Source organism: Prionailurus bengalensis, chromosome B4 (assembly GCF_016509475.1).
Source record: "Prionailurus bengalensis isolate Pbe53 chromosome B4, Fcat_Pben_1.1_paternal_pri, whole genome shotgun sequence".
In the NCBI taxonomy this organism is placed as follows: Eukaryota; Metazoa; Chordata; class Mammalia; order Carnivora; family Felidae; genus Prionailurus; species Prionailurus bengalensis.
The window spans coordinates 74,271,604-74,281,593 of record NC_057358.1 but is presented as its reverse complement, the minus strand read 5'-3'; the positions used below and the strand labels follow the sequence as shown (position 1 = coordinate 74,281,593).

At 45.6% G+C, this 9,990-nt stretch overlaps 1 long non-coding RNA gene across 1 annotated transcript; it reads right to left on the bottom strand.

Moving 5' to 3' along the window:
- Positions 1-610: 610 nt before the first annotated feature.
- Positions 611-5,593, bottom strand: LOC122473322. Its single transcript, XR_006294647.1, has 3 exons — positions 5,320-5,593; positions 4,746-4,895; positions 611-1,618 (listed from the first exon to the last, which is right to left on the bottom strand). It is a non-coding gene; the product is annotated as an uncharacterized LOC122473322 (long non-coding RNA).
- Between the last annotated feature and the right edge of the window lie 4,397 nt (positions 5,594-9,990).

Below are 9,990 nucleotides of genomic sequence, written 5' to 3'. Positions count from 1 at the left end.
GAAGGGTCGTGGCCTCAGCTGATTGGCTGGGGAAGGGTCATGGCCTCAGCCAATTGGCTGGGGAAGGGTTGGAGTCCCGGTCCGCAGGTCTCTGGGCATGTTTTGATCGGGAAGTTTGAACGGGTGAGCAGGAGGTTACTCAAGGGGAGGAGGCGTGGTTTGAGGTTTCTGCCATTTTCCCGGAAAGAGGGCATGTCGGGGACATAGTCACTCGAGGTGGAGGACACAGAACAAGATGGAGTCGGCCGGCATATGTCCGCCCTTTCAGGGTATGAACCCAAGAGTTATGCTTGACAGGTGTGAAGAGGCAGCAGGGGGGCAGGGCAACACTTCAGGGGGTGGTGCTCTGATGGGCTTGTGACCGGCCGTGTCAGGTTGTGGAAGCCAGAGATGAAAACAGAAGGGAATAGGTTGTGAACGTTCTCCGGCGCCAAACCCAGGAGCCTGGACTACGTTCCAGAGACAAAGGGGAGCCTTTGGAGGGATCTGAGCTCTGAACTAATCTGATGAACCCGCCTTCAGGAAATCGGTCTGGCTGCAATGTGTTAAGCCGATTATATTAATTTTAATGACAGAGTTGTAGACAGCAGTGTATCGAATGAGGAATTCATAACGTGTAAATAGTTTATTTGCAAAAGCATAGCTCGGACATTATGTTGTAATGTAAGGTGGGGGAATATTGTAAGATGCTAATGGATATATGTGTGTTTTTTCTCCTGGAATTCACTTCTGACTCTTCCACATTTAGGCAATTAGTTGGTCCCAAAGGCCTGCGCCCCATGTCACTGCAGCACCAGGGCCACGGGACTCGAAGGGTCTTGTAGGCAGCGCCCCGTTGCGAGCAGACAACTCGGTCACAACCAGAGGAAACCCTGTCCCACGGCAGCCTGGCACTGTGAGATTCCAGAGCTGTGGCCGAGCAGGAAGCCTGCACTTGTCCTCCCGCGTGTCTCCTCCTCTCTCACGCGACTGTCACACTCACAGTACTTCTGACACCAGGTGCGGCCAGGTTTCTGCACCAAGCAATTCTCCGACACCATCTACCTCCAGGTAGCACCCTATCTCACGGGCTGAGGGCTCAGTTGCCTGAGACTGCCCCTACTTCAGACAGCACTGCACGTAGTAGGTCTCCGGGTGACCCACACCTTCTGTCTGACTTGGACACATCAGAGGTTCCCATGACGTCCTCCGCCTTGGATTTGATTGTTTCCTAGAACAGCTCACAGCACTCCAGAAAACACTTATGTTTACCTGTTTACTATATAATAATGGATGTGCTAAAGGACACAGATGAACAGCCAGATGAAGAGGCACCTAGGGTGAGGTCTGGCAGAATCCTGAGCGTAGAAACTTCTGTTCCTGTGGATTGGGCTGTGTCACCCTCCTAGTATGTGACGTGGATGTGTCCACCCACCTAGAAGCTCTCCTAACTCCATACCTTGGGGCGTAGGCACGATCAATTATTAACTGCATATCCAGCCCCTCTCCCCTTTCTGGAAAATGGGGGGGGGGCGGTGGTGGTGGGAGAGGGCTGAAAATTCCGAGCTTCTCATCATGGCTTGGTCTTTCTGGGGACTGGACCCATCCAGGAGCCATCGAGGAGTCCACCAAAAGTCACCTGTTTATGGGGCACCTGGGTGGCGCAGTCGGTTAAGCGTCCGACTTCAGCCAGGTCACGATCTCGCGGTCCGTGAGTTCGAGCCCCGCGTCAGGCTCTGGGCTGATGGCTCAGAGCCTGGAGCCTGTTTCCGATTCTGTGTCTCCCTCTCTCTCTGCCCCTCCCCCGTTCATGCTCTGTCTCTCTCTGTCCCAAAAATAAATAAAACGTTGAAAAAAAAATTAATTAAAAAAAAAAAAAAAGAAAAAAAAAGTCACCTGTTTAGAACAAAAGACACTATTACTCAGAAAATTTCATGGAATTTAGGACATCTGTGTTAGGAACTGGGGTCAGAGACCAACGATTAGAACAAAAGTGCTTTTATCACTCAGGTATCCACGAGGGTTTTAGGAGCTCTGTGCCAAGAACAGGGGCAGAGGCCAATATTTTCTATTTTCTATTATCTCACAGCGGCACACCCCAGGGAAAGCATCAAGAAGGAGTGCTTCCACTTTCCCAGGAGAAGGAGGATTTAAAACAGAAACCAAGTGGGGCGCCTGGGTGGCTTAGCCGGTTGAGCATCCAAATTCAGCTCAGGTCAGGATCTCATGGTTCGTGGGTTTGAGCCCCGGTCAGGCTCTGTGCTGATGGCTCAGAGCCTGGGGCCTGCTTCAGAGTCTGTGTCTCACTCTCTCTGCCCCTCCCCTGCTCACTCTCTGTCTCTCTCTCCCAAAAATAAATAAACATTAAACAAAATAAAAAATAAATAAAATAGAAACTAAGTTGAGTTATAAAAAATAAAGTTATAATTTTTGACACCAGGGTATATAGGCTGAGGTTCATACCTAATACAAGGTCAATTTAGCTATCGTGACAGATAGTAGTTTACATGGCTGTTTGAGTAGCTGATAGAGGCAGTTTGCTAGGATGATTTGCAAATCTGGTAGGGATTTTAAGCCCTTTTCCTCAGGGTGATGGAAAGAGCCCTGGGCTTAGGGGCTCTTATGGTCCAACACTGCCTCACATCAGTACCACATCTGTAGGCTAAGATTGCCACAAAAATACAGGACACTCCATTAAATGTGAATTTCAGGGGCACCTGAGTGGCTCAGTCAGTTAAGCGTCTGACTTCGGCTCAGGTCATGATCTCATGGCTTGTGGGTTCGAGCCCCATGTCGGGCTCTGCTCTCAGCTCAGAGCCTGGAGCTGCTTTGGATTCTGTGTCTCCCTCTCTCTCTGCTCTTCCCCTTCTCACATTCTGTCTCTGTCTCTATCTCTCTCTCAAAAATAAATACACATTAAAACAATATTTTAAAAATGTGAATTTCAGATAATGAATAATGTTGGGGACATACTTATACTAAAACATTATTTGTTATTACCTGGAATAAATTGAACTAGGTATCCCGTGTTTTTCTCCCCTTATGTCTGGCCCCCTTACTTAGGGCAAGTCATTTAAACTCTTGGAGCTTCGGTTTCTTTGTCTGAAAGATAGAGAGTGCTTTGCTTCACGGTGCTGTGCTGATCCCTGCAGCAGGGGGGAAGTTTTTCTCCGCCTTCTTAGGGTCCCTGGCTGGGTCCAAAACTTGAACTGACAAGGGGAAAATCATACAAATTTATTGAAGATAACTCTCACGTGACATGGGAGACTTCGTAAGGAGAGGAAGGCCCAAAGAATCGGCTAGATCTGAGTATTTTTACATTAGATGTGATGAAGAGTGAACAGCCATGGAGGACTATGTTAGAGTGAGGTGTAGGAGGTAAGTGTAGGAAGCTGGGAAAACCTAGGGAGGCTTGCTTGTTAGGATTTCTCTCCAGGTCCCTTCTTCAGAGATAAGGGTGCTCCTTGCCTCCAGTGACAGGGGAGGGCACCTCCCACAAGAGGGTTTTATGACCTGTTTCCAGAAGGATGGAAGGAAGATCATGGTGGCCTTCCTGCTCAAACTCCTTCAGCTTAAAATGTTGGATATGCCAAGGTGCCACATTTTAGGGTAGCATGTCTGGAACCCCATCATTCCAATAGTTAAAGTGATCGAGAATCTATAGTCTTATGCACTCCTAGAATAACTCTGGTCTGTGTGGAGTAGGGCAGATGCAAGTTTTCATTCTACTTAATAGATGTGTGTTCTTGGATATCCATCATAGATAGTGATATCTATCTCATAGTGTACTTATGAAGTTTAAATGAGTTAATGAATGTGAAGTGCTCAGCTCTGAGCGTGGTACGTTGTAAGTGCTCAATAAATAATACTTAGTTACTACTGCAGGTGCGTAAATATGCTGCAACATTATCAGGCTAAATCAGGAAGGCTTGCTGAGTGCTCTCTCTGCACTAAGTGCTGCTGGGCACTGTCTTTTCCTTCCAGTTAGTCATCAGAAGGGGACAGAAGTTGGCAAGTTTAAAAGGGGAAGCAATTTACACCTCTTCCTAAGTATGTTAAGAGACAGAGATAACACCTTTGTGAATATTTTTGAAGAGTCTAAAAAATTTTCCTGAATCTTGGTCCATTCAATAAACTCCAAAGAAATCAAAAGCTGATGCCTACATTTTACCGCAGGCAAAAACATCCCTCATAAACAAACTGGGGGTTCGATGTAGCCTTAGATGTATCACCACCCCGAGGCTAAAGCTCTCCCTGTTTATTAAACCAAACAGACGCAATCTGGGTCACAGCATTAGCGAATGGCGAGCCAGCCTTGCCTGGTGCTCTACCTCCCTGAGCACAGAGGGAGAAGAGAAATGCATCAAACAGAGCTCATCAGAGCAGTTTCGAGAGAGGCTCGGATACCTTTCAAAAGAAGAAAACATGAAGATGTAACCACACGAAAAGGTAGAAATAAAAGCTAGGGAGTAGTGGCAACAGAAGCATCAGATTTTAAATAGTTTTGAGCTTGTTTAAAAACTGGGAGTATTTGTGTAGCTGCCTCTTCACTCTCAGTGTTGGCTTTTCAGGGACCTCAGAGACTTACTGGAGAAGGGGACAGATAAGCAGGTGCCTAACCGTCAGAACCTGCAGCCGGCAGACAAACAGAAAACCACTTCCTCCCCAGTCCCTTTTCCGAAGCCCTGAGCCCACCCGGACTCCACCTGCAGGTTTCTGCAGCCGCTCTCCTTTCTCCCAATCTTTCTAGTGTTTTCTTTACCGACCTTTTCCATCCCGAAGCTCTCACAATCCAATCTCCGTGCCGCTCGCTGCCTTGTGAGTCATTTTTAACATTTGGTAGGTTTCATTGCTGAAATAATCATGTCTCTCACGGAATGGAGGTGCTGGGCCATGGAGTCGAGTGAAGTGAATATCTGTTTATGGGGTGAAGAACACATTTACATCAATCACAAGCTGCATAGTCTGAGCTGACATATAAGATGCCCCTTGGGAGTGACTGCTTTTTTGCTTGTTTTTTTTTTTTTTTTCAGTTGAAGTACTTGTCATTTCATTTCATATTTCTTTAGATGCAATCAAGGCATGTTAGTGAAAATGCATGAGTCAAACATTTCTTTAAAAAAACAACTGCTTTCAGACAACATAGCCTGTGGAAGTCAGATGTATTTTCGTATCTTATGGTAAATACTTGCCTATGGAGAAGCCTTATTATGTAAATTCATCTGCATATGCAGTGGTGAATAATTCCTTGAAACCGTTGGTTGGGTTATGAAATCGTCTCACAGGTTGAAAAATACATCATGCTTTCTGCTAAAAGTATGTATTTCCCCCCTTTCTTACTTGTGGCTCCTGGACAGCAAAACCCAGGGTCCTCTGGGAAGCCTCCTGCGTTCATTAGTCTGGTTTCTCTGGTGACTCTCTTTAGACTCCCTTGTTATCCCCAAGCGTCTTTCAGTTTGCTCTTTTCTTATTTTCTCTTTCTTTCCCCCCCGAAAGCTTACATGAAAGGTCCATCATTAGAGAGCACAGGCTGACTGTGTCCCATCATGGGCTCTGTGTGGTCTGGAGTTTGGGGAGTTGCAGGATAAGCAGTGAAGGTGGCAGCCTGTGGAAGTGAGGCTGACCTGGTTAAGCAGGTGGATGTAACCAGATCAGTCACACCCTCACGCCCTCCGCTTCTACCCTCTGCCCTCCCACCTCCTCCCACTGTGCCCGGTACTTAAGACAAAGGCACTAGAAAGAGCATGGATTTTGGAGTCACACAGACCTGCCTTTGCGTCCTGTCACCTCGTAAGCTGTGGGACCTGGTAAGGCACTTGGTACTCCGGGGCAGGGTTTCTTTAGCTGAAACACGAGGAGGGTGCCATATGCCCCACTTTGCCAGGGCCAATCTTGGCTTATGCTTTGTGTCCTGGCACACTTATGCATAGCGTCTCCATTCAACATCTCAAGCGTCCTGAGCAGATTCTATGGTGACCCTACAAAAGGGAGTAATTCTTACTTCCTGTTGTTGTGGTAAGGATGGCATTTTATTTTTAAAAAAATTTTTTTTTCAACATTTATTTATTTTTGGGACAGAGAGAGACAGAGCGTGAACGGGGGAGGGGCAGAGAGAGAGGGAGACACAGAATCGGAAACAGGCTCCAGGCTCTGAGCCATCAGCCCAGAGCCTGACGCGGGGCTCGAACTCCCGGACCACGAGATCGTGACCTGGCTGAAGTCGGACGCTTAACCGACTGCGCCACCCAGGCGCCCCAAGGATGGCATTTTAAGCATCTACTATGGTGTCTGCTGCATAGAGCCTCGAGATGGTACCTTTTGTCGTTATTAACGATGATTTGAAATGATGCTCCCACCTACTCTAAGTGATTTACTTGATGTGGTAAGTCCATACATGAGCTTGGAACAGAAAAGTCTGTTTCACACTCTGGAATCCATTTAGATTTTATGTTTCGTGTTAGAAATGGAATTAACTCCCACCGTGGTGTTTTAGGACCTCAATTAAATGTAAGATTCACAAGAATGAGTTCACCAAAGTCAGAAGCGGTAATGATCAGCTTGGATTGGAAAGGAGAAGAGAAATTAGGCACATTTTATTTCATTTTTTAAAAGGAAAAAAAGTTCTATTTAAAACAAAAACAAAACAAATGAACATTCCCAGAAGGGTGGAATTAATCACAGGCATAGATCGCTTTTTCAAAAGAAATTCTCCTCGCTGAACTCTTTGGGTAGAGGCAAGAGCTGAACACTTTGGTAACAAAGCCCAGAGGTCAGAGGTCTTCTAGATGGGTGAGGTGTCTTAGCAGAGAGGAGGGGCCAAGTACTGCTTAAGGCAAAACATATATATGAGAAATTCTCTATAGTGGACAAGGCAGAGGGATTCATGGGAAGTTTGTTAGGGAGAAAACCAAGGGTTGGCGCAGTTTGGTTTCTTTCTAGAGTCGTGAACTAGCTGCCAGAAGTATTAACCTCATGCAGGTGCCAGACCCTGAACTAGACCCTGGTAACATGGTAATGTGGCACAAAGTGTGTAGACTACAGAGAAGGAGACAGACACATGGGCAACAACAGGACTCTGCACTATGGTACTGGCATGCTGGGAAGGTTATGATGGGCTAGCTGCTGTAACAAACACCCCCCAGCCCATGACTCAGCTCGGTAGGTGTTTATTTCCCTCTTGTATTACGGAGTCATGCAAGTGGTTGAAAAGCAGTCATCATATGGCTCCAACAGTCTCGATGGCCTTGGAGTTTCTCTTCTGGGTCCTCAGCATCCAGTCAACAGATGGAAGGAAGAGCAAACTGGAGTGTTGCACAGGAAGATATTTTTGGGCTAGGCTTGAAAGTGGTGACCACAGGCCATTTGTCAGACCTTAGTCACATTGCCTCCACATAATGCCATGGCTGGACAGCCACTTTCTGGAAACAATTCTACATGATGGAAGGGGAAAGGGAGTATTTGTCTTTGGCAAACAGCCAACTGTTTTTGGGACTTAAACACTGAGGATGAATGTGTAATGGGAGCTCAGAAGAGAAATAAAGCCAACTGTGTGTGTGTGTGTGTGTGTGTGTGTGTGTATGTGTGTCTGTCCATGTGTGTGGTCAGAGAGGGAAGGGAAATTATAGCAATGGATGGCTTTCCAGAAGAATTGATATTTAAGCTGAGTTTTAGAGAGAAATAAGATTTAAGTCAGAAGGGCAGGGGGAAGGGACAGTTTAAATAGTAGATGCAGCGTGTGCAAAGGCACTGGGGTATTCATCTAGCCAACAAATCTTTATAAAAGTGCCTTTAAGGTGCCTGGAATCCTTCCAAATGCTGGGAATGCATACATAAGATAGACAAGTTTTTCCCCCTCGTTACCCGATACTCTAGTGAAGGGAGACAAGCCATCAGCAAACCAGCAAAAAGGCCACAACTCAAAAACTCAAGTAGCATGTTACTTGGGGGAGAACTGCATGTTCTTAAGTAGGACTAGAGCTAAGGGTGCATGTTGAAGGTGGTGGTGCAGGACGTGAGAAATGATGAGACCGGAGGAGATAGGAAAGGCCAGCCAGAAAAGGGCCTTTCATGCACGAAGGAGCATCAGGAAGAGGAGCTGGGCTCAGCTTTGAATTGTGGAGAGTCCACCTGCCTGCGGATGGACTTCAGGTGTGGCTGCAACGAGGCTGATCGTGAGGCTGCTGGCATGATGTAAGTGTGAGGTGATGAGGCCGAGGTGGGGAGGATGGAAATGAGAGCCGTGCCAGAGGTACAGGGATAGGACCAGGTTGTCACATCATGGGGACTAAAGAGAGGGAGGGCTCCAGGACGACCCCTCGACTCCTCTCCCCTCCCTCCCAGGTCTCAGGCAGAAAACAGTTTGGTCCAGTCATTCTAGTTTGTGCACACTCTTATTTTTTTTTAATGTATTTATACAACATCACAGAAAAAAAAATCCAAAAAAATAAAATAAAATTTCTACCCTGCCTGTTTTCTTTTATTAGATAGTTGTGGGTACACATTATTAACTTAATGTTATTTGATGTATACATTTCAGTTAGTTGGCTTAACTATTTCCATTTCTTCCACCTGTCCTGGATGGAGGTGGCCTTTAAAGTCGCCTGACCAGGGAACTAGCAGAGGGAAAGCCTTCTTCCCCAGGATCTCTGAGCCAGGCTGGAGCCAGAAACACCCTCCTGGGGTGTTCCTTTCTCTTCACCTCTTCACATTTCACTTTCTTTCATCCTTCAAATGATATGGTCCAACATTCTTCATGGCCAACACGGAATCCCAGCTAACATCTTTGGTTTTGAACTAAAATTAAGAAAATAAATAAATATCAATGGGTGGTTTAGAACTGATTTGCCATTCTAATAGAAGTGTACAGATATATTTGGGGGCTAGGAAAGAAAAAGAGTATTGAAGTAACAAATGCAATTATGATTACACAGAACAGCTTTCCTAAAGACCAGAGCTTCAATCTTCGTATGTTTTTAAATTAACTTACAAATGAGGTGATTAAATGTGCCTATTCTCTGATTACAACGTTGTGCGCGGCCGTGGGTCCTGGCATTTTTCGCATGCAATGTTATAGTAATGCTTTGCAATAGGAACATGGCTGTCTTCTAAAAGAGATTTAAAATATTTCTCAGAATAAATATGAGCATTAACTAGGAATAAGACTGCTAGAAAGAGAGTTCCATCTCCTAAGGTATATCATTAGTAGCAGTTGTTTTATGTTTAAGACTTTCCCCCCCTTAGGTAGAAAAATGGAACCACAGTAGTCAAGGCAGAACATTATGCTTGTCATCTTCTGGATTCAAATGATTGGGCTCTAACCTTAGTGTAGTGAAGTTTCACAGATGAAATGAGTTGCCAGAAGTGCAACTCCTTGGAGCATGGAGAGAGGGAGGAAAGGCATCAGAAGGGCATCCCATGACAACTGTACTCATGCCAAATGTTCTGGAAATGTGACAGATATTGCTGCTAAGGCAGGGGTTCAGGTTGTGGAGCATTCCCTCTGGGCAGCACCAGAAGATGTCACTGTGAAAGGAGTTGGGCTCCTACACCTGCGTGTTGGCAAAGGAAAGGAAGCAGGAACTTTGGAGACTGACTTGTTTTCTTAGTGAAGCTAGGCAGAGATCAGAAGCTTGAAACAAACAGTCCTTCAAAGTTCAAGGTGTCCAAGAAAGAAAACTCATTTCCTTTCTGTTGTGTGTTTTTACTGAGAAACTATGTGCTAGATATGATTATGAATTTAACACTAGTGTTATTGGTTGCTTATTTATTTATTCAAAACCACACTTATTGAGTGTCTACCAGGTGCCAGAAAGTAGATTTGATCCTAAGGATCTAAAGATGAATAAGGTATAGTGTTTTACCTTCCGAGGCTCAAAAGCCCAGCAGGAAGTCATTTAAACATACAGGTTTAATTTGGTAAGATAAGTGCTAATAGAGGTGTATATAAAACGCCAGGGGAAACAGTGCTAAGACCAGCTCAGTGAAGTTGGGGAAGTTTTCATAGAGGCTACG